Source organism: Phyllobates terribilis, unplaced genomic scaffold (assembly GCF_046119375.1).
Source record: "Phyllobates terribilis strain yellow unplaced genomic scaffold, ASM4611937v1 Scaffold_11__3_contigs__length_659146591, whole genome shotgun sequence".
Lineage (NCBI taxonomy): Eukaryota > Metazoa > Chordata > Amphibia > Anura > Dendrobatidae > Phyllobates > Phyllobates terribilis.
The window spans coordinates 584,557,196-584,583,224 of NW_027362771.1; positions in this window are offsets into that span (position 1 = coordinate 584,557,196).

The window sequence follows — 26,029 nt, forward strand, 5'->3', positions numbered from 1 at the left end:
GTGCTGCCATATATTATATATACAGTATACAGGAGGGCTGTGTGTGCTCCCATATAATATATATACAGTATACAGGAGGGCAGTGTGTGCCCCCATATATTATATATACAGTATACAGGAGGGCTGTGTGTGCCCCATATATTATATATACAGTATACAGGAGGGCTGTGTGTGCCCCATATATTATATATATACAGTATACAGGAGGGCTGTGTGTGCCCCATATATTATATATACAGTATACAGGAGGGCTGTGTGTGCTCCCATATATTATATATACAGTATACAGGAGGGCTGTGTGTGCCCCATATATTATATATACAGTATACAGGAGGGCTGTGTGTGCTCCATATATTATATATACAGTATACAGGAGGGCAGTGTGTGCCCCATATATGATATATACAGTATACAGGAGGGCTGTGTGTGCCCCATATATTATATATATACAGTGTACAGGAGGGCTGTGTGTGCCCCATATATTATATATACAGTATACAGGAGGGCTGTGTGGGCCCCATATATTATATATATACAGTATACAGGAGGGCTGTGTCTGCCCCATGTATTATATATACAGTATACAGGAGGGCAGTGTGTGCCCCATATATTATATATACAGTATACAGGAGGGCTGTGTGTGCCCCATATATGATATATACAGTATACAGGAGGGCTGTGTGTGCCCCATATATTATATATATACAGTGTACAGGAGGGCTGTGTGTGCCCCATATATTATATATATATATACAGTATACAGGAGGGCTGTGTGTGCCCCATATATTATATATACAGTATACAGGAGGGCTGTGTGTGCCCCGTATATTATATATACAGTATACAGGAGGGCAGTGTGTGCCCCATATATTATATATACAGTATACAGGAGGGCTGTGTGTGCCTCATATATTATATATATACAGTATACAGGAGGGCTGTGTGTGCCCCATGTATTATATATACAGTATACAGGAGGACTGTGTGTGCCCCATATATTATATATACAGTATACAGGAGGGCTGTGTGTGCCCCATATATTATATATACAGTATACAGGAGGGCTGTGTGTGCTGCCATATATTATATATACAGTATACAGGAGGGCTGTGTGTGCCCCATATATTATATATACAGTATACAGGAGGGCTGTGTGTGCCCCCATATATTATATATACATTATACAGAAGGGCTGTGTGTGCTCCCATATATTATATATACAGTATACAGGAGGGCTGTGTGTGCTCCCATATATTATATATACAGTATACAGGAGGGCAGTGTGTGCCCCCATATATTATATATACAGTATACAGGAGGACTGTGTGTGCCCCATATATTATATATACAGTATACAGGAGGGCTGTGTGTGCCCCATATATTATATATATACAGTATACAGGAGGGCTGTGTGTGCCCCCATATATTATATATACAGTATACAGGAGGGCAGTGTGTGCCCCATATATTATATATACAGTATACAGCAGGGCTGTGTGTGCCCCATATATTATATATACAGTATACAGCAGGGCTGTGTGTGCCCCATATATTATATGTACAGTATACAGGAGGGCTGTGTGTGCCCCATATATTATATATACAGTATACAGGAGGGCTGTGTGTGCCCCATATATTATATATACAGTATACAGGAGGACTGTATGTGCCCCATATATTATATATACAGTATACAGGAGGGCAGTGTGTACCCCCTATATTATATATACAGTATACAGGAGGGCTGTGTGTGCTCCATATATTATATATACAGTACACAGGAGGGCTGTGTGTGCCCCATATATTATATATACAGTATACAGGAGGGCAGTGTGTGCTCCCATATATTATATATACAGTATACAGGAGGGCTGTGTGTGCTCCCATATATTATATATACAGTATACAGGAGGGCAGTGTGTGCCCCATATATTATATATACATTATACAGAAGGGGTGTGTGTGCTGCCATATATTATATATACAGTATACAGGAGGGCTGTGTGTGCCCCATATATTATATATACAGTATACAGGAGGGCTGTGTGTGCCCCATGTATTATATATACAGTATACAGAAGGGCAGTGTGTGCCCCATATATTATATATACAGTATACAGGAGGACTGTGTGTGCCCCATATATTATATATACAGTATACAGGAGGGCTGTGTGTGCCCCATATATTATATATACAGTATACAGGAGGGCTGTGTGTGCCCCCATATATTATATATACAGTATACAGGAGGGCTGTGTGTGCCCCATATATTATATATACAGTATACAGGAGGGCTGTGTGTGCCCCATATATTATATATACAGTATACAGGAGGGCTGTGTGTGCCCCATATATTATATGTACAGTATACAGGAGGGCTGTGTGTGCCCCATATATTATATGTACAGTATACAGGAGGGCAGTGTGTGCCCCATATATTATATATACAGTATACAGGAGGGCTGTGTGTGCCCCATATATTATATGTACAGTATACAGGAGGGCAGTGTGTGCCCCATATATTATATATACAGTATACAGGAGGGCTGTGTGTGCCCCATATATTATATATACAGTATACACGAGGGCTGTGTGTGCCCCATATATTATATATACAGTATACACGAGGGCTGTGTGTGCCCCATATATTATATATACAGTATACAGGAGGGCTGTGTGTGCCCCATATATTATATATACAGTATACAGGAGGGCTGTGTGTGCCCCATATATTATATATACAGTATACAGGAGGGCTGTGTGTGCCCCATATATTATATGTACAGTATACAGGAGGGCAGTGTGTGCCCCATATATTATATATACAGTATACAGGAGGGCTGTGTGTGCCCCATATATTATATGTAGAGTATACAGGAGGGCAGTGTGTGCCCCATATATTATATATACAGTATACAGGAGGGCTGTGTGTGCCCCATATATTATATGTACAGTATACAGGAGGGCTGTGTGTGCCCCATATATTATATGTACAGTATACAGGAGGGCTGTGTGTGCCCCCATATATTATATATACAGTATACAGGAGGGCTGTGTGTGCCCCATATATTATATGTACAGTATACAGGAGGGCAGTGTGTGCCCCATATATTATATATACAGTATACAGGAGGGCTGTGTGTGCCCCATATATTATATATACAGTATACACGAGGGCTGTGTGTGCCCCATATATTATATATACAGTATACACGAGGGCTGTGTGTGCCCCATATATTATATATACAGTATACAGGAGGGCTGTGTGTGCCCCATATATTATATATATACAGTATACAGGAGGGCTGTGTGTGCCCCATATATTATATATACAGTATACAGGAGGGCTGTGTGTGCTCCCATATATTATATATACAGTATACAGGAGGGCAGTGTGTGCCCCATATATTATATATACATTATACAGAAGGGGTGTGTGTGCTGCCATATATTATATATACACTATACAGGAGGGCTGTGTGTGCCCCATATATTATATATACAGTATACAGGAGGGCTGTGTGTGCCCCATATATTATATATACAGTATACAGGAGGGCTGTGTGTGCCCCATATATTATATATACAGTATACAGGAGGGCTGTGTGTGCCCCATATATTATATATATACAGTGTACAGGAGGGCTGTGTGTGCCCCATATATTATATATACAGTATACAGGAGGGCTGTGTGTGCCCCATATATTATATATACAGTATACAGGAGGGCTGTGTGTGCCCCATATATTATATATACAGTATACAGGAGGGCTGTGTGTGCCCCGTACATTATATATACAGTATACAGGAGGGCTGTGTGTGCCCCATATATTATATATACAGTATACAGGAGGGCTGTGTGTGCCCCCATATATTATATATGCAGTATACAGGAGGGCTGTGTGTGCCCCATATATTATATATACAGTATACAGGAGGGCTGTGTGTGCCCCATATATTATATATACAGGAGGGCAGTGTGTGCCCCATATATTATATATACAGTATACAGGAGGACTGTGTGTGCCCCATATATTATATATACAGTATACAGGAGGACTGTGTGTGCCCCATATATTATATATACAGTATACAGGAGGGCTGTGTGTGCCCCATATATTATATATACAGTATACAGGAGGGCTGTGTGTGCCCCATATATTATATATACAGTACACAGGAGGGCTGTGTGTGCCCCCATATATTATATATACAGTATACAGGAGGGCTGTGTGTGCTCCCATATATTATATATACAGTATACAGGAGGGCTGTGTGTGCCCCATATATTATATATACAGTATACAGGAGGGCTGTGTGTGCCCCATATATTATATATACAGTATACAGGAGGACTGTGTGTGCCCCATATATTATATATACAGTATACAGGAGGGCTGTGTGTGCCCCATATATTATATATACAGTATACAGGAGGGCTGTGTGTGCCCCGTACATTATATATACAGTATACAGGAGGGCTGTGTGTGCCCCATATATTATATATACAGTATACAGGAGGGCTGTGTGTGCCCCCATATATTATATATACAGCATACAGGAGGGCTGTGTGTGCCCCATATATTAAATATACAGTATACAGGAGGGCTGTGTGTGCCCCATATATTATATATACAGTATACAGGAGGGCTGTGTGTGCCCCATATATTATATATACAGTATACAGGAGGGCTGTGTGTGCCCCATATATTATATATACAGTATACAGGAGGGCTGTGTGTGCCAAATATATTATATATACAGTATACAGGAGGGCTGTGTGTGCCCCATATATTATATATACAGTATACAGGAGGGCTGTGTGTGCCCCATATATTATATATACAGTATACAGGAGGGCTGTGTGTGCCCCATATATTATATATATACAGTATACAGGAGGGCTGTGTGTGCCCCATATATTATATATACAGTATACAGGAGGGCTGTGTGTGCTCCCATATATTATATATACAGTATACAGGAGGGCAGTGTGTTCCCCATATATTATATATACATTATACAGAAGGGGTGTGTGTGCTGCCATATATTATATATACAGTATACAGGAGGGCTGTGTGTGCCCCATATATTATATATACAGTATACAGGAGGGCTGTGTGTGCCCCATATATTATATATATACAGTGTACAGGAGGGCTGTGTGTGCCCCATATATTATATATACAGTATACAGGAGGGCTGTGTGTGCCCCATATATTATATATACAGTATACAGGAGGACTGTGTGTGCCCCATATATTATATATACAGTATACAGGAGGGCTGTGTGTGCCCCATATATTATATATACAGTATACAGGAGGGCTGTGTGTGCCCCATATATTATATATACAGTATACAGGAGGGCTGTGTGTGCCCCGTACATTATATATACAGTATACAGGAGGGCTGTGTGTGCCCCATATATTATATATACAGTATACAGGAGGACTGTGTGTGCCCCATATATTATATATACAGTATACAGGAGGGCTGTGTGTGCCCCATATATTATATATACAGTATACAGGAGGGCTGTGTGTGCCCCATATATTATATATACAGTATACAGGAGGGCAGTTTGTGCTCCCATATATTATATATACAGTATACAGGAGGGCTGTGTGTGCCCCGTATATTATATATACAGTATACAGGAGGGCTGTGTGTGCTCCATATATTATATATACAGTATACAGGAGGGCAGTGTGTGCCCCATATATTATATATACAGTATACAGGAGGGCAGTGTGTGCCCCATATATTATATATACAGTATACAGGAGGGCTGTGTGTGCCCCGTACATTATATATACAGTATACAGGAGGGCTGTGTGTGCCCCATATATTATATATACAGTATACAGGAGGGCTGTGTGTGCCCCGTACATTATATATACAGTATACAGGAGGGCTGTGTGTGCCCCATATATTATATATACAGGAGGGCTGTGTGTGCCCCATATATTATATATACAGTATACAGGAGGGCAGTGTGTGCTCCCATATATTATATGTACAGTATACAGGAGGGCTGTGTGTGCCCCCATATATTATATATACAGTATACAGGAGGGCTGTGTGTGCCCCATATATTATATGTACAGTATACAGGAGGGCAGTGTGTGCCCCGTACATTATATATACAGTATACAGGAGGGCTGTGTGTGCCCCATATATTATATATACAGTATACAGGAGGGCTGTGTGTGCTCCCATATATTATATATACAGTATACAGGAGGGCAGTGTGTGCCCCCATATATTATATATACAGTATACAGGAGGTCTGTGTGTGCCCCATATATTATATATACAGTATACAGGAGGGCAGTGTGTGCTCCCATATATTATATATACAGTATACAGGAGGGCTGTGTGTGCTCCCATATATTATATATACAGTATACAGGAGGGCAGTGTGTGCCCCATATATTATATATACATTATACAGAAGGGGTGTGTGTGCTGCCATATATTATATATACAGTATACAGGAGGGCTGTGTGTGCCCCATATATTATATATACAGTATACAGGAGGGCTGTGTGTGCCCCATGTATTATATATACAGTATACAGAAGGGCAGTGTGTGCCCCATATATTATATATACAGTATACAGGAGGGCTGTGTGTGCTGCCATATATTATATATACAGTATACAGGAGGGCTGTGTGTGCCCCATATATTATATATACAGTATACAGGAGGGCTGTGTGTGCCCCATATATTATATATACAGTATACAGGAGGGCTGTGTGTGCTGCCATATATTATATATACAGTATACAGGAGGGCTGTGTGTGCTCCATATATTATATATATACAGTATACAGGAGGGCTGTGTGTGCAGCCATATATTATATATACATTATACAGAAGGGGTGTGTGTGCTGCCATATATTATATATACAGTATACAGGAGGGCTGTGTGTGCCCCATATATTATATATACAGTATACAGGAGGGCTGTGTGTGCTGCCATATATTATATATACAGTATACAGGAGGACTGTGTGTGCTGCCATATATTATATATATACAGTATACAGGAGGGCTGTGTGTGCTCCCATATATTATATATACAGTATACAGGAGGGCAGTGTGTGCCCCATATATTATATATACATTATACAGAAGGGGTGTGTGTGCTGCCATATATTATATATACAGTATACAGGAGGGCTGTGTGTGCCCCATATATTATATATACAGTATACAGGAGGGCTGTGTGTGCTGCCATATATTATATATACAGTATACAGGAGGGCTGTGTGTGCCCCATATATTATATATACAGCATACAGGAGGGCTGTGTGTGCTGCCATATATTATATATATACAGTATACAGGAGGGCTGTGTGTGCCCCATATATTATATATACAGTATACAGGAGGACTGTGTGTGCCCCATATATTATATATACAGTATACAGGAGGGCTGTGTGTGCCCCATATATTATATATACAGTATACAGGAGGGCTGTGTGTGCCCCATATATTATATATACAGTATACAGGAGGGCTGTGTGTGCCCCATATATTATACATACAGTATACAGGAGGGCTGTGTGTGCCCCATATATTATATATACAGTATACAGGAGGGCAGTGTGTGCCCCCATATATTATATATACAGTATACAGGAGGGCAGTGTGTGCCCCATATTTTATATATACATTATACAGGAGGGCTGTGTGTGCCCCCATATATTATATATACAGTATACAGGAGGGCTGTGTGTGCCCCATATATTATATATACAGTATACAGGAGGGCTGTATGTGCTGCCATATATTATATATACAGTATACAGGAGGGCTGTGTGTGCCCCATATATTATATATACAGTATACAGGAGGGCTGTGTGTGCCCCCATATATTATATATACAGTATACAGGAGGGCTGTGTGTGCCCCATATATTATATATACAGTATACAGGAGGGCTGTGTGTGCCAAATATATTATATATATACAGTATACAGGAGGGCTGTGTGTGCCCCATATATTATATATATACAGTATACAGGAGGGCTGTGTGTGCCCCATATATTATATATACAGTATACAGGAGGGCTGTGTGTGCCCCATATATTATATATACAGTATACAGGAGGACTGTGTGTGCCCCATATATTATATATACAGTATACAGGAGGGCTGTGTGTGCCCCATATATTATATATACAGTATACAGGAGGGCAGTGTGTGCCCCCATATATTATATATACAGTATACAGGAGGGCAGTGTGTTCCCCATATATTATATATACATTATACAGAAGGGCTGTATGTGCTGCCATATATTATATATACAGTATACAGGAGGGCTGTGTGTGCCCCATATATTATATATACAGTATACAGGAGGGCTGTGTGTGCCCCCATATATTATATATACATTATACAGAAGGGCTGTATGTGCTGCCATATATTATATATACAGTATACAGGAGGGCTGTGTGTGCCCCATATATTATATATATACAGTATACAGGAGGGCTGTGTGTGCTGCCATATATTATATATATACAGTATACAGGAGGGCTGTGTGTGCCCCATATATTATATATACAGTATACAGGAGGGCAGTGTGTGCCCCGTATATTATATATATACAGTATACAGGAGGGCTGTGTGTGCCCCATATATTATATATATACAGTATACAGGAGGGCTGTGTGTGCTGCCATATATTATATATATACAGTATACAGGAGGGCTGTGTGTGCCCCATATATTATATATACAGTATACAGGAGGGCAGTGTGTGCACCATATATTATAGAATTATAGAATGGTAGAGTTGGAGGGGACCTCCTGGGTCATCTGGTCCAACCCCCTGCTCAAAGCAGGATTCACTAGATCATCTCAGACAGATGTCTGTCCAGCCTCTGTTTGAAGACGTCCATTGAAGGGGAACTCACCACCTCTCGTGGCCGCCTGTTCCACTCATTGATCACCCTCACTGTCAAAAAGATTTTTCTAATATCTAATCTGTATCTTCTCCCTTTCAGTTTCATCCCATTGCTTCTAGTCTTTCCTTGTGCAAATGAGAATAAAGATGATCCTTCTACAATGTGACAGCCCTTGACATATTTGTAGACAGCTATTAAGTCTCCTCTCAGTCTTCTTTTTTGCAAGCTAAACATTCCCAAATCCTGCAACCGTTTCTCATAGGACATGGTTTGCAGACCAGTCACCATTCTGGTCGCTCTTCTCTGAACTTGCTCCAGTTTGTCTATGTCTTTTTTAAAATGTGGTGCCCAAAACTGTACACAGTATTCCAGATGACGGCTGACCAAAGAGGAGTAAAGACCGATAATGACTTCACGTGATCTAGACTGTATGCTTCTGTTAATACATCCCAGAATTGTATTTGCCTTTTTTGCTGCTGCATCACACTGTTGACTCATGTTCAGTCTATGATCTATTAGTATACCTAAGTCTTTTTCACATGTACTGTTGCTTAGCTCTATTCCTCCCATTCTGTATATGCTTTTTTCATTTTTATTGCCCAGATATAGTACTTTGCATTTTTCCCTGTTAAAAACCATTCTGTTGGTTGCTGCCCACTGCTCCAGTTTATTTAGGTCTTTCTGAATCCTCTCTCTCTCTTCTCTAGTATTAGCTATCCCTCCTAGCTTTGTGTCATCAGCAAATTTAATCAGTTTACCCTCAATTCCTTCATCTAAATCATTGATAAAGATGTTGAACAATACAGGTCCCAGGACGGAGCCCTGTGGTACCCCACTTGAGACATTCATCCAGCTGGATGTGAAGCCATTTACAACCACCCTTTGAGTCCGATCACTAAGCCAGTTATGAATCCACCTAACAGTTGCCTGGTCCATTGCATACTTGGTCATTTTTTCAATAAGGATGGTGTGAGATACTTTGTCAAATGCTTTGCTGAAGTCAAGATATACTATATCTACAGCATTTCCCTGATCCACCCAGTCAGTGATTCTGTCATAGAAGGAAATTAAGTTAGTCTGACATGACTTGTTAGTTACAAACCCATGCTGACTCTGGTTAATCACTTCATTCTTATCCATGTACTTACATACATGTTGTTTAATAATTTGTTCAAAGATCTTTCCTGGTATAGAAGTCAGACTCACCGGCCTATAGTTCCCTGGGTCCACCTTCTTCCCCTTTTTGAAGATAGGAACAACATTTGCTCTTCTCCAGTCTTCTGGGACTTCTCCTGTTCTCCAAGAATTTTCAAAGATTATGGAGAGTGGTTCTAAAATTTCTTCTACGATCTCCTTCAGTACTCTGGGGTGTAATTCATCTGGACCTGGAGACTTGAACTCATTTATGTTAGCTAAATATTCCCTCACAATCTTTCTGTTTACAGATAACTTGGATTCCTCTATTCCTTTAAAAGGACAGTGAAGATCAGTTGATGTTACATTTTCTTTCTGAGAGAAAACAGATGCAAAATAGGAATTAAAAAGTTCGGCCTTCTCAACATCCTCTCTTACCATTTCTCCATTTTCATCCTGTAAAAATCCTATAGCATCTTTGACTTTTCTTTTACTTTTGACATACCCCCAAAATCCTTTTTTATTGCTTTTGACATCTCTTGCAAGCCTTAATTCATTGTCAGCTTTAGCTAACCTGATACGTGCCCTACAGGATCTGCAGACTGCATTATAATCTTCTTTAGATATGCCTCCCTCTTTCCATTTAATAAACATTTCTTTCTTTCTTTTTAGCATGTGTTTAAGTTCTGTGTTCATCCATCCTGGTATCCTTAAATGCTTCCCATTCTTCCTACTTTTCGGGATTGTTAACGATTGTGCTTTGAGAATCTCATTTTTAAAAATTTCCCATCCTTCCTGGACATTTTTGTCCTTAAGGACATCCAGCCATTGGATCCCTCCTATTCTCTTTCTGAGTCTCTTAAAATCTGCCTTTCTGAAATCTAACCTTGAAGTTTGAGTCTTCACATGTCTTCCTCCTCTAGTTATCCAAAATTCTATAATAGCATGATCGCTGCCTCCTAGCGTCCCAGCCACCTTTACCTCCTCAACCATTTCCTCCCTGTTTATAAGGATTAGATCCAAAGTAGCAGATCCCCTTGTTTTCTCCCCTACCTTTTGGAAGATAAAGTTGTCAGCAAGAGAGGATAAGAATTTGCTTGACCTGTTAGTTTTACTTGTATACTGTATATATTATATATATACAGTATACAGGAGGGCAGTGTGTGCACCATATATTATATATACAGTATACAGGAGGGCTGTGTGTGCCCCATATATTATATATATATACAGTATACAGGAGGGCTGTGTGTGCCCCATATATTATATATATACAGTATACAGGAGGGCTGTGTGTGCCCCATATATTATATATATACAGTATACAGGAGGGCAGTGTGTGCACCATATATTATATATACAGTATACAGGAGGGCTGTGTGTGCCCCATATATTATATATACAGTATACAGGAGGGCTGTGTGTGCCCCATATATTATATATACAGTATACAGGAGGGCTGTGTGTGCACCATATATTATATATACAGTATACAGGAGGGCAGTGTGTGCACCATATATTATATATACAGTATACAGGAGGGCAGTGTGTGCCCCCTATATTATATATACAGTATACAGGAGGGCTGTGTGTGCCCCATATATTATATATATATACAGTATACAGGAGGGCAGTGTGTGCCCCATATATTATATATACAGTATACAGGAGGGCAGTGTGTGCACCATATATTATATATACAGTATACAGGAGGGCTGTGTGTGCACCATATATTATATATACAGTATACAGGAGGGTTATGTGTGCCCCATATATTATATATACAGTATACAGGAGGGCAGTGTGTGCCCCATATATTATATATACCGTATACAGGAGGGCTGTGTGTGCACCATATATTATATATACAGTATACAGGAGGGCTGTGTGTGCACCATATATTATATATACAGTATACAGGAGGGCTGTGTGTGCACCATATATTATATATACAGTATACAGGAGGGCAGTGTGTGCCCCCTATATTATATATACAGTATACAGGAGGGCTGTGTGTGCCCCATATATTATATATATATACAGTATACAGGAGGGCAGTGTGTGCCCCATATATTATATATACAGTATACAGGAGGGCAGTGTGTGCCCCATATATTATATATACAGTATACAGGAGGGCAGTGTGTGCCCCATATATTATATATACAGTATACAGGAGGGCTGTGTGTGCCCCATATATTATATATACAGTATACAGGAGGGCTGTGTGCTGCCATATATTATATATACAGTATACAGGAGGGCTGTGTGTGCCCCGTATATTATATATACAGTATACAGGAGGGCTGTGTGCTGCCATATATTATATATACAGTATACAGGAGGGCTGTGTGTGCCCCCTATATTATATATACAGTATACAGGAGGGCTGTGTGTGCCCTGTATATTATATATACAGTATACAGGAGGGCTGTGTGCTGCCATATATTATATATACAGTATACAGGAGGGCTGTGTGTGCTGCCATATATTATATATACAGTATACAGGAGGGCTGTGTGTGCTCCATATATTATATATACAGTATACAGGAGGGCTGTGTGTGCCCCATATATTATATATACAGTATACAGGAGGGCTGTGTGTGCTCCATATATTATATATATACAGTATACAGGAGGGCTGTGTGTGCCCCCATATATTATATATACAGTATACAGGAGGGCTGTGTGTGCCCCCATATATTATATATACAGTATACAGGAGGGCTGTGTGTGCCCCATATATTATATATACAGTATACAGGAGGGCTGTGTGTGCCCCATATATTATATATACAGTATACAGGAGGGCTGTGTGTGCCCCATATATTATATAAACAATATACAGGAGGGCTGTGTGTGCCCCATATATTATATATACAGTATACAGGAGGGCTGTGTGTGCCCCCATATATTATATATACAGTATACAGGAGGGCTGTGTGTGCTCCCATATATTATATATACAGTATACAGAAGGGCTGTGTGTGCCTCATATATTATATATACAGTATACAGGAGGGCTGTGTGTGCTCCATATATTATATATACAGTATACAGGAGGGTTGTGTGTGCCCCATATATTATATATACAGTATACAGGAGGGCAGTGTGTGCCCCATATATTATATATACAGTATACAGGAGGGCTGTGTGTGCCCCATATATTATATATACAGTATACAGGAGGGCTGTGTGTGCCTCATATATTATATATACAGTATACAGGAGGGCTGTGTGTGCTCCATATATTATATATACAGTATACAGGAGGGTTGTGTGTGCCCCATATATTATATATACAGTATACAGGAGGGCAGTGTGTGCCCCATATATTATATATATGACGCGCCCCTGGGCCTGTGTCGCGCTGCGCTGCGCATGCGGGAGCTTACCCGGAGCCGGATCTGTGGAGGGTTGTAGTCTCGTGGCGGTGACCCGGTCCGTGCCCAGGGAGTCAAACTAGACGGCAGTCCATTAGTAGTAAATGGTTGATGACTACGCCACCCGTTGAGTGCAGCCAGGGGGCTGCTGCTGCAGGGCAGACCGCTGAGGCCGATGGTGGGATTGTGCAGCGTGATAGTATAACCCCCAACGGGAGGGGTATGGCCTCAGGGCAGCCGACGTGGATGATGGGGGTAGCAGGAACCACTCAGAGACGGTACGGTGTAGTTCAGGGTCTTTACTGGTAACAACAAAAGACCCTCCCGGAGTACTTGCTAGCGGATGGGGCCTGGTCAGTCCTTGAGCAGATGGGATCTCCCCTGGCCAGGCGTAGTTGTAGGCCTCCCAAACTGACTGTACTCTTCTGGCTACCTTGCTAGGAGCTGATGTAAGTAGCCCACGTCCCTGAGTGTACCGTGTGGTGCTCACCCGTATGGCCGGTGACTCGGGGCCTTCTAATGGCTTCCGCTCCACGATGGCGGTGCTGGTCCCACGCGTGTGACCGTGCCTTCGGGCTTCTGGGCCAGAGGACCTGAAATCCCCTGCCTGACGGATTCTGCTGCTGGGCAGGAATTAGTCCCCACAGCCTCGGACTCCGGGTCCGGTAAAAAGTCTTCTTAGTCAGGGCGAACTCTGCAGCTGCCAGCCCCTGACTCCTTGTAACTGCTGTTTCTTCCTATGCTGTCTCTACTTCTTCTCTTCTTCTACTCACTCACCCTGCCTCAGCCCCAGGTTTATATAGGGGAAGTTCTTCCCCTCCCAAGACTGGGCAGGAGGTGTGGCATGCACAGGATCCCTGACTAAAGGACCTCCCACCTGCTCTCAGACATAACATTACGTTACTGTGGCAACCAGACCCCTGGGGTGTCACATTCCCCCCTAGTAAAATTTAGTACTCCGGGACTAAACACATTTAGAAAACATAACAAGGCAAAACATTAATAATACAATAAGAAAACACATAAAGATGGTTACGGCGTGTCCGCAACCGGGTGCAGTCTCTGAAGAAAGCAAGGTGTCCATTTCACCAACACAGGGAGACGTAACCAGGTAGGGGTCTGTTCTACCCCGAGTCCTTGACAGTCTTTAGTCCATCCTGGGTTACGCTCCAACTATATACAAGGATTCCCGGTAAATCCACCAAGGATTCCTAAAAACAACTAGAAATACAAAATTACACACAAGCAACTATAGACAGGTAAACATTATAAAATAGCTTAAACATTTAGATCCTCCAACGTGCGGGTAACTGGCCTCTAGTGGCCCTAGTGGACCTACGGAGCTGACTGTCTGGCCCTGAACTACAGGGTGTAGGAGCTGTCAAGGGTAAACTGGGCAGCTGTCTACCGGCTCTTTGTCTCACTAGGGGTACGGCAGGCTCACTATAAGCAGAGGGTTGATTCTCCTGTTCTACTTGTGTGGAGTCTTCTGCCTCCTGGACCGGCTGTTCTTCCAGCTCTACCCGTTGCTCCGTAGGTTCTTGGGATGATGGTTGGAGGAAGGTGAGTACGGGTACCACAACTGCACCATTGACTTGAGTCCAAGACCGAGGGAAGTCCCCGAGCACGGTACTAACCATATCTTCCCTTTCTCCCACGGGTCGATGGTCTTCTTGTTCCTCTTCAGGGTTCCTCAGTTGTTCGGGACACTTCTTCAGGTGGTCCCGGGATACAATGGCTGTGGTTTCCCCTCCGTCTTTACTGATGGTACAGACCTTCGGGTTCTCGTGGCTTGAGGGCAGTACGGTGTACGGGTCCTTCTCCCACTGGTCATCCAACTTGTGGAGCCGTCTTTTCCTCTTCAAGACCTGCTCTCCGGGTACCAGGGGAACAGCGGGAGCATACTGGTTGTAAGTCTTCTCTTGTCTTTCCCTAGCCTGACAGAGACTTCGCTCCACGCTCTCCTGTACTCTCCGGTACTGCTGCTGCCTCTCTGTGTCCCAGTCTGTTTCTGGTGAAGTGTCCTCAGGTGTCAGGACTCCCATTTCCAGGTCAACAGGTAACTTACCAGGTCTCGCCCTCATTAGGTAAGCCGGGGTACAGTTGGTGGAACCTACCGGGATGTGGTTGTATAGGTCCACCAGATCGGGCAACTTCTCAGGCCACAGACTGCGTTCTTCCAGGGGCAATGTTTTTAGAAGATCCATTACCACCTGGTTCATTTTTTCACAAAGTCCATTAGTTTGCGGATGGTAGGGTGTCGTCCTTATCTTCCGGCAGCCATACAGATTGCAGAATTCCTGGAAGACCTCCGCTTCAAAGGCAGGTCCCTGGTCCGTCAGCACTTGGTCCGGGTACCCGTGTGGACGACAGAAGTGCTGCTGGAAGGCCCTAGCTGCTGTTTGAGCCGTTAAGTCCTTGACGGGGACGACAACCAAGAACCGGGAGTAATGATCCACGATGGTTAACGCGTAGACGTAGCCACTTCTGCTTGGGGTCAGTTTTACATGATCCAAGGCTACCAGTTCCAACGGTTGCCGGGTGACGATGGACTGCAGGGGAGTCTTCTGGCTGGCCCGGTCCTTCCTTCTCAGATTGCACGGGCCACAGTCTCTGCACCACTTCTCGATGGTTCCCCTCATGCCTACCCAGTGGAACCGCTCGCGCAGCAGGAACTCCAGCTTTTTCCACCCGAAGTGTCCAGCTCCGTCGTGGTATGCCTCCATCACCATGGCTGCGTCTCTTCGGGGCACCACTACTTGCCAGAGTAGTTCATGCGTCCGGGAGTTGACCATTCTGCGGCACAACTTCCCCTTGTAAAGGAATAGTCGACTCTTCTCCGCCCATAGTTGTTTGGCTTCCTCCGGAGCGTCTGGTTCAAGGCGAGCCTCCGGCCGAGTCAGCATCTCCTTCACCAGTCGGACGGCAGGGTCGCTGTCTTGCGTTTCCGCCCAGTTGTAGTGGGGTAAGGGGTTCAACGTAGCAGCCTGCTTACCCCTTACCCGGTGGGAATACTGGATAGTCCCATGACGGTGGAACGCAGGGAGTTCAACTTCTTCCAGTCCCTCCGGATCTTCTCCTTCGTCCGGCAGGTTGGGCATCCTGGACAGGGCGTCCGCGTTAGTATTGGAGCGTCCTGCCCGGTATTTGATTGTGAACTCGTAGTTGGACAGACGGGCCATCCACCTCTGCTCCAGGGCACCGAGTCTTGCCGTGTCCAGGTGTGTCAACGGGTTGTTATCCGTGTATACGGTGAACCGGGAAGAAGCGAGGTAATGCCTAAAGCGCTCGGTGACTGCCCATACCACGGCCAGGAACTCTAGCTTAAATGAGCTGTAATTTTCGGGGTTCCTTTCGGTGGGTCGCAGTTTTCGGCTGGCATAGGAGATTACTCGTTCTCTCCCCTGCTGAATCTGGGACAGTACGGCTCCTAGCCCGATGTTACTGGCGTCGGTGTAGAGGATGAAGGGCTGGCTATAGTCCGGGTACGCCAAGATTTCATCCCCCGTGAGGGCCATCTTCAGCTGGCGGAAGGACTCTTCTTCTAGCTTTTCCCATTTGAAGGGCGGCTTCTGGTTCTTGGCCTTCCGGGACTGGCCTATCAGGAGGTCCTGCATAGGTGCTGCCTTTTTGGTGAAACCGGGAATAAACCTTCGGTAGTAGCCTACCAACCCTAGGAACTGCCGCACTTCTTTTACGCTGGAGGGGCTTGGCCATCCCTTAATTGCGGTGATCTTATCGGGGTCGGGAGCCACTCCGTCAGCGCTCACCACGTGTCCCAGGTATTGCACCTTTGGTTTCAGGAGGTGACACTTGGAGGGTTTCACCTTTAGGCCGTAACTCGCCAGAGCTTCGAACACCTCCGCCAGGTGTTTCAGGTGGTCCTCATAAGTTTTGGAGTATACGATGACATCGTCCAGGTACAATAGGACCGTCTCGAAGTTTCTGTGGCCCAGACAGCACTCCATTAATCGTTGGAAGGTTCCTGGGGCGTTGCAGAGTCCGAACGGCATGCAGGTGAACTCGCTAAGTCCCATCGGGGTGGTGAATGCGGTCTTCTCCCGGTCCGCCTCTGCTACAGGAACCTGCCAGTACCCGCTAGTGAGATCCAAGGTAGAGAAGAAGTTAGCAGATCTTAAAGCAGCCAATGACTCCTCTATCCTTGGTAAGGGGTACGCATCCTTGTGTGTGATACGGTTGATTTTCCGGTAATCTACACACATCCTCATGGTGTTGTCTTTCTTTTTGACTAAAACTAGTGGGGCTGCCCAGGGGCTACAGCTATCCCGGATTACCCCAGCCTCCTTCATGTCTCTAAGCATCCCCTTGGCGTGTTGGTAATGTGCAGGGGGTACGGGTCGATACCTCTCTTTTATGGGAGGATGATCTCCCGTGGGGATGCGGTGTTCTACCCCCTTGACTCGCCCGAAGTCTAACGGGTGTTTACTAAACACTCTCTCATACTCTTGAACCACCCGATAGACTCCTTGTTTCTGATGTGAGGGAGTGGAGTCAGTACCCAGATGTAGTTGCTGACACCAGTCCTCCACGTCTTTCTTAGAGCCGTTACCTTCCTCCGGGTGAGATGGAGGCAAGGGTCCCACAGATTGTATAGAATTTTGATTAGTGGTATATAATTTGGCTAGCGTGGCATACCGGGGCAGGTACACTTCCCTCTCCCCGATATTTATTATGCGAACGGGCACCCTCCCATGGCGTACATTGACCACCCCCCGTGCTGTCAAAATGGTGGGCCTACTGTCTGAGTAAACTGGTTCTACCATTGCCTGGTAATCTCTACCTCTCAGACCAATAGCTGCCCGGCACCAAATCATCATTTCACTTTTTGGGGGCATGGCAATAGGAAAAGGGTCACACATTCTTACGCTACCAATCTCACCGCCGGAGAGTTCCACTTGTTGCCGTTGCATCAGTGCCCGGATCTCTTTCTGGAGCACCCGCTGCTCGCCGGAGCTGGCGTTCTTGGCAACCTGCTGTAAAAGGAAAATCACCTCTGCAAGACAATTTTCAATTACGTTAGTTCCTAGAGTTATTTTTGGGTGACTCTCATGTTTATCAATATCTACAATGATCAGTCCCTGTGCGGCCAGTTCGACTCTACCGATTTTGAGGGTCACCTCTTTAAATCCGATCTGTGGCACGGGCTGGCCATTGCTGGCGATGATACTCAAGTCGTCGTCAGGGTAGCGGGTAATATCCGAGTCATTCCAGTACTGCTTGAAGAGCACGTACGGGATGGTGGTGACCTGTGACCCGGTATCCAGTAGGGCACTCATGGGAATGCCATCCAGTACCACAGGCAAGACTGGACGTCCTCCCACATATCTGTCGCGCCAGTTCGATGGGCCTGGTGATCTTTTTCCTGGGGGTTGGCCCTCTACCCCAGGTTGTGCCCGTTTAAAGAACAGTACCTTGCCATATGTCCGGGTTGATTGCAGCGGCGGCAGATGGGTCGTCCGTCCTCGCTGTATCGGTCACTGGGTCTTCCTCTGGCCGGTGGGGTCCTCCTTGGTCGACGCCACGGGATGTCCTCCGGTCCGGATGCCAGCTGGATCTTCCCTGGGGTGGAAACCTGTAAAGACTGCACAGTTCGGGTTAGCGCAGCAACGCTCTTAACTAGCTCTTGGACCTGATGGTGTAGGTCTGGAGCCGGGTCATTGTCCAAAGCCTGCGCATGAGCTCCCACAGGCCCTGTCGACAAGGGCGCCGCCTCCTGGTGGTAAGTGATAGCTGGGCGCCTGTGGGTCACAACGCCACCCGGTGCTGGTTCTCGGAGCACCCGGATAGCTCTATCCTTGAACTGTGCAAAGTCCAGATGGGGATCCTGTAAGGCCATTGCCCGCAACTGGGTTCGGTGGGCATTGCAATATAAACCCTCTATAAATTGTTCAGTCAACAGCCTGTCCTCGTTTCCCACCCCATCAGGGTCGGTCTGCTTTATGGCCCTCAGGGCCTCTTGTAGGTTTAGTGCATAGTCCCTTATACTCTCATGCGCTCGCTGCTTGCACCCGTAGAATCTAAGCTTGATCTCGGCTGAGGTGCGGGTATCGAAGGTGTCCCTCAGCCGGGTTAGTATCTCTGCGACAGTCCTCCTCCCAGGTGGCCAAGATTTTACTTCTCTTTTGGCTGCCCCGGTTAGTTGGGCCACCAGGATGCTCACTTTTTGCTCTTCTGTGAGGGGGTACACCTGGAAGAGGCTATCCAGCTTTTCTCTAAAGTCATGCAGGGTATGTGACTCCCCTGAGTACTGGGGTAGCCAAGCTGCTCCCGGGATATAGGGCATGGTGAAGGGCATAACTGCAGCAGCGGTAGCGCTGGCGGGGGTTGAGGCAGTGAAGCTCTCCTCCGTATCCGACATCTTCCTCCCCCCTAGTGGACCGTGGCCTACCTTGCGATGATCCTCTTCCGTAGGCCGCGGCTCCGCAGTGGATCGTCAGGGTTGAGGACCTTCCGTCGCGCTCCTGTGACATCGGCGTCTGCTGGGCTCCTTCCAGGACCTTACGCAACGTCCGGACGTGAGGCGGGGCTTCAGTTCTCGCGCGCTTTCGGAGTCCACGCCCCTCTTCTTCCCGCGCGGCGTCCTCAAGATGGCGTCCAATGGCGGGAAAACTCCACGGATGGCGGGAAGAAGGTCGAAGATGGCGCCGGATGGCGGGAAAACTTCGCGGATGGCGGGAAGAAGGTAGAAGATGGCGCCGGATGGCGGGAAACCTCCACGGATAGCGGGAATCTTCACCACTGGTAAGTTTGAACAGTCTTTGCTTTTCAGGCACGCAGTACCCGGTGGTTGCGGGCACGAAATCCTGCCGACTACGCCAAAGTTGACGCGCCCCTGGGCCTGTGTCGCGCTGCGCTGCGCATGCGGGAGCTTACCCGGAGCCGGATCTGTGGAGGGTTGTAGTCTCGTGGCGGTGACCCGGTCCGTGCCCAGGGAGTCAAACTAGACGGCAGTCCATTAGTAGTAAATGGTTGATGACTACGCCACCCGTTGAGTGCAGCCAGGGGGCTGCTGCTGCAGGGCAGACCGCTGAGGCCGATGGTGGGATTGTGCAGCGTGATAGTATAACCCCCAACGGGAGGGGTATGGCCTCAGGGCAGCCGACGTGGATGATGGGGGTAGCAGGAACCACTCAGAGACGGTACGGTGTAGTTCAGGGTCTTTACTGGTAACAACAAAAGACCCTCCCGGAGTACTTGCTAGCGGATGGGGCCTGGTCAGTCCTTGAGCAGATGGGATCTCCCCTGGCCAGGCGTAGTTGTAGGCCTCCCAAACTGACTGTACTCTTCTGGCTACCTTGCTAGGAGCTGATGTAAGTAGCCCACGTCCCTGAGTGTACCGTGTGGTGCTCACCCGTATGGCCGGTGACTCGGGGCCTTCTAATGGCTTCCGCTCCACGATGGCGGTGCTGGTCCCACGCGTGTGACCGTGCCTTCGGGCTTCTGGGCCAGAGGACCTGAAATCCCCTGCCTGACGGATTCTGCTGCTGGGCAGGAATTAGTCCCCACAGCCTCGGACTCCGGGTCCGGTAAAAAGTCTTCTTAGTCAGGGCGAACTCTGCAGCTGCCAGCCCCTGACTCCTTGGAACTCTGCTGTTTCTTCCTATGCTGTCTCTACTTCTTCTCTTCTTCTACTCACTCACCCTGCCTCAGCCCCAGGTTTATATAGGGGAAGTTCTTCCCCTCCCAAGACTGGGCAGGAGGTGTGGCATGCACAGGATCCCTGACTAAAGGACCTCCCACCTGCTCTCAGACATAACATTACGTTACTGTGGCAACCAGACCCCTGGGGTGTCACATATACAGTATACAGGAGGGCTGTGTGTGCCCCATATATTATATATACAGTATACAGGAGGGCTGTGTGTGCCCCATATATTATATATACAGTATACAGGAGGGCTGTGTGTGCCCCATATATTATATATACAGTATACAGGAGGGCTGTGTGTGCCCCCTATATTATATATATACAGTATACAGGAGGGCTGTGTGTGCCCCATATATTATATATACAGTATACAGGAGGGCTGTGTGTGCTCCATATATTATATATACAGTATACAGGAGGGCTGTGTGTGCCTCATATATTATATATACAGTATACAGGAGGGCTGTGTGTGCTCCATATATTATATATACAGTATACAGGAGGGTTGTGTGTGCCCCATATATTATATATACAGTATACAGGAGGGCAGTGTGTGCCCCATATATTATATATACAGTATACAGGAGGACTGTGTGTGCCCCATATATTATATATATACAGTATACAGGAGGGCTGTGTGTGCCCCCATATATTATACATACAGTTTACAGGAGGGCTGTGTGTGCCCCATATATTATATATATACAGTATACAGGAGGGCTGTGTGTGCTGCCATATATTATATATACAGTATACAGGAGGGCTGTGTGTGCCCCATATATTATATATACAGTATACAGGAGAGCTGTGTGTGCTCCATATATTATATATACAGTATACAGGAGGGCTGTGTGTGCCCCGTATATTATATATACAGTATACAGGAGGGCTGTGTGTGCCCCATATATTATATATACAGTATACAGGAGGGCTGTGTGTGCCCCATATATTATATATACAGTATACAGGAGGGCTGTGTGCTGCCATATATTATATATACAGTATACAGGAGGGCTGTGTGTGCCCCGTATATTATATATACAGTATACAGGAGGGCTGTGTGCTGCCATATATTATATATACAGTATACAGGAGGGCTGTGTGTGCTGCCATATATTATATATACAGTATACAGGAGGGCTGTGTGTGCTCCATATATTATATATACAGTATACAGGAGGGCTGTGTGTGCCCCATATATTATATATACAGTATACAGGAGGGCTGTGTGTGCTCCATATATTATATATATACAGTATACAGGAGGGCTGTGTGTGCCCCCATATATTATATATACAGTATAAAGGAGGGCTGTGTGTGCCCCATATATTATATATACAGTATACAGGAGGGCTGTGTGTGCCCCATATATTATATATACAGTATACAGGAGGGCTGTGTGTGCCCCATATATTATATAAACAGTATACAGGAGGGCTGTGTGTGCTCCATATATTATATATACAGTATACAGGAGGGCTGTGTGTGCCCCATATATTATATATACAGTATACAGGAGGGCTGTGTGCTGCCATATATTATATATACAGTATACAGGAGGGCTGTGTGTGCTCCATATATTATATATACAGTATACAGGAGGGCTGTGTGTGCCCCATATAATATATAAACAGTATACAGGAGGGCTGTGTGTGCTCCATATATTATATATACAGTATACAGGAGGGCTGTGTGCTGCCATATATTATATATACAGGATACAGGAGGGCTGTGTGTGCCCCATATATTATATATACAGTATACAGGAGGGCTGTGTGTGCCCCATATATTATATATACAGTATACAGGAGGGCTGTGTGTGCCCCATATATTATATAAACAGTATACAGGAGGGCTGTGTGTGCTCCATATATTATATATACAGTATACAGGAGGGCTGTGTGTGCCCCATATATTATATATACAGTATACAGGAGGGCTGTGTGCTGCCATATATTATATATACAGTATACAGGAGGGCTGTGTGTGCTCCATATATTATATATACAGTATACAGGAGGGCTGTGTGTGCCCCATATATTATATATACAGTATACAGGAGGGCTGTGTGCTGCCATATATTATATATACAGGAGGGCTGTGTGTGCCCCCATATATTATATATACAGTATACAGGAGGGCTGTGTGTGCTGCCATACATTATATATATACAGTATACAGGAGGGCTGTGTGTGCCCCATATATTATATATACAGTATACAGGAGGGCTGTGTGTGCCCCATATATTATATATATACAGTATACAGGAGGGCTGTGTGTGCCCCCATATATTATATATACAGTATACAGGAGGGCTGTGTGTGCCCCATATATTATATATACAGTATACAGGAGGGCTGTGTGTGCCCCATATATTATATATACAGTATACAGGAGGGCTGTGTGTGCTCCATATATTATATATACAGTATACAGGAGGGCTGTGTGTGCCTCATATATTATATATACAGTATACAGGAGGGCTGTGTGTGCTCCATATATTATATATACAGTATACAGGAGGGTTGTGTGTGCCCCATATATTATATATACAGTATACAGGAGGGCAGTGTGTGCCCCATATATTATATATACAGTATACAGGAGGACTGTGTGTGCCCCATATATTATATATATACAGTATACAGGAGGGCTGTGTGTGCCCCCATATATTATACATACAGTTTACAGGAGGGCTGTGTGTGCCCCATATATTATATATATACAGTATACATGAGGGCTGTGTGTTCTGCCATATATTATATATACAGTATACAGGAGGGCTGTGTGTGCCCCATATATTATATATACAGTATACAGGAGAGCTGTGTGTGCTCCATATATTATATATACAGTATACAGGAGGGCTCTGTGTGCCCCGTATATTATATATACAGTATACAGGAGGGCTGTGTGTGCCCCATATATTATATATACAGTATACAGGAGGGCTGTGTGTGCCCCATATATTATATATACAGTATACAGGAGGGCTGTGTGCTGCCATATATTATATATACAGTATACAGGAGGGCTGTGTGTGCCCCGTATATTATATATACAGTATACAGGAGGGCTGTGTGCTGCCATATATTATATATACAGTATACAGGAGGGCTGTGTGTGCTGCCATATATTATATATACAGTATACAGGAGGGCTGTGTGTGCTCCATATATTATATATACAGTATACAGGAGGGCTGTGTGTGCCCCATATATTATATATACAGTATACAGGAGGGCTGTGTGTGCTCCATATATTATATATATACAGTATACAGGAGGGCTGTGTGTGCCCCCATATATTATATATACAGTATAAAGGAGGGCTGTGTGTGCCCCCATATATTATATATACAGTATACAGGAGGGCTGTGTGTGCCCCATATATTATATATACAGTATACAGGAGGGCTGTGTGTGCCCCATATATTATATATACAGTATACAGGAGGGCTGTGTGTGCCCCATATATTATATAAACAGTATACAGGAGGGCTGTGTGTGCTCCATATATTATATATACAGTATACAGGAGGGCTGTGTGTGCCCCATATATTATATATACAGTATACAGGAGGGCTGTGTGCTGCCATATATTATATATACAGTATACAGGAGGGCTGTGTGTGCTCCATATATTATATATACAGTATACAGGAGGGCTGTGTGTGCCCCATATATTATATAAACAGTATACAGGAGGGCTGTGTGTGCTCCATATATTATATATACAGTATACAGGAGGGCTGTGTGCTGCCATATATTATATATACAGGATACAGGAGGGCTGTGTGTGCCCCATATATTATATATACAGTATACAGGAGGGCTGTGTGTGCCCCATATATTATATAAACAGTATACAGGAGGGCTGTGTGTGCTCCATATATTATATATACAGTATACAGGAGGGCTGTGTGTGCCCCATATATTATATATACAGTATACAGGAGGGCTGTGTGCTGCCATATATTATATATACAGTATACAGGAGGGCTGTGTGTGCTCCATATATTATATATACAGTATACAGGAGGGCTGTGTGTGCCCCATATATTATATATACAGTATACAGGAGGGCTGTGTGCTGCCATATATTATATATACAGGAGGGCTGTGTGTGCCCCCATATATTATATATACAGTATACAGGAGGGCTGTGTGTGCTGCCATACATTATATATATACAGTATACAGGAGGGCTGTGTGTGCCCCATATATTATATATACAGTATACAGGAGGGCTGTGTGTGCCCCATATATTATATATATACAGTATACAGGAGGGCTGTGTGTGCCCCCATATATCATATATACAGTATACAGGAGGGCTGTGTGTGCCCCATATATTATATATACAGTATACAGGAGGGCTGTGTGTGCCCCATATATTATATATACAGTATACAGGAGGGCTGTGTGTGCCCCATATATTATATATACAGTATACAGGAGGGCTGTGTGTGCTCCCATATATTATATATACAGTATACAGGAGGGCTGTGTGTGCCCCATATATTATATATACAGTATACAGGAGGGCTGTGTGTGCCCCCATATATTATATATACAGTATACAGGAGGGCTGTGTGTGCCCCCATATATTATATATATACAGTATACAGGAGTGCTGTGTGTGCCCCATATATTATATATACAGTATACAGGAGGGCTGTGTGTGCTCCCATATATTATATATACAGTATACAGGAGGGCTGTGTGTGCCCCATATATTATATATACAGTATACAGGAGGGCTGTGTGTGCCCCATATATTATATATACAGTATACAGGAGGGCTGTGTGTGCTCCCATATATTATATATACAGTATACAGGAGGGCTGTGTGTGCTGCCATATATTATATATACAGTATACAGGAGGGCTGTGTGTGCCCCCATATATTATATA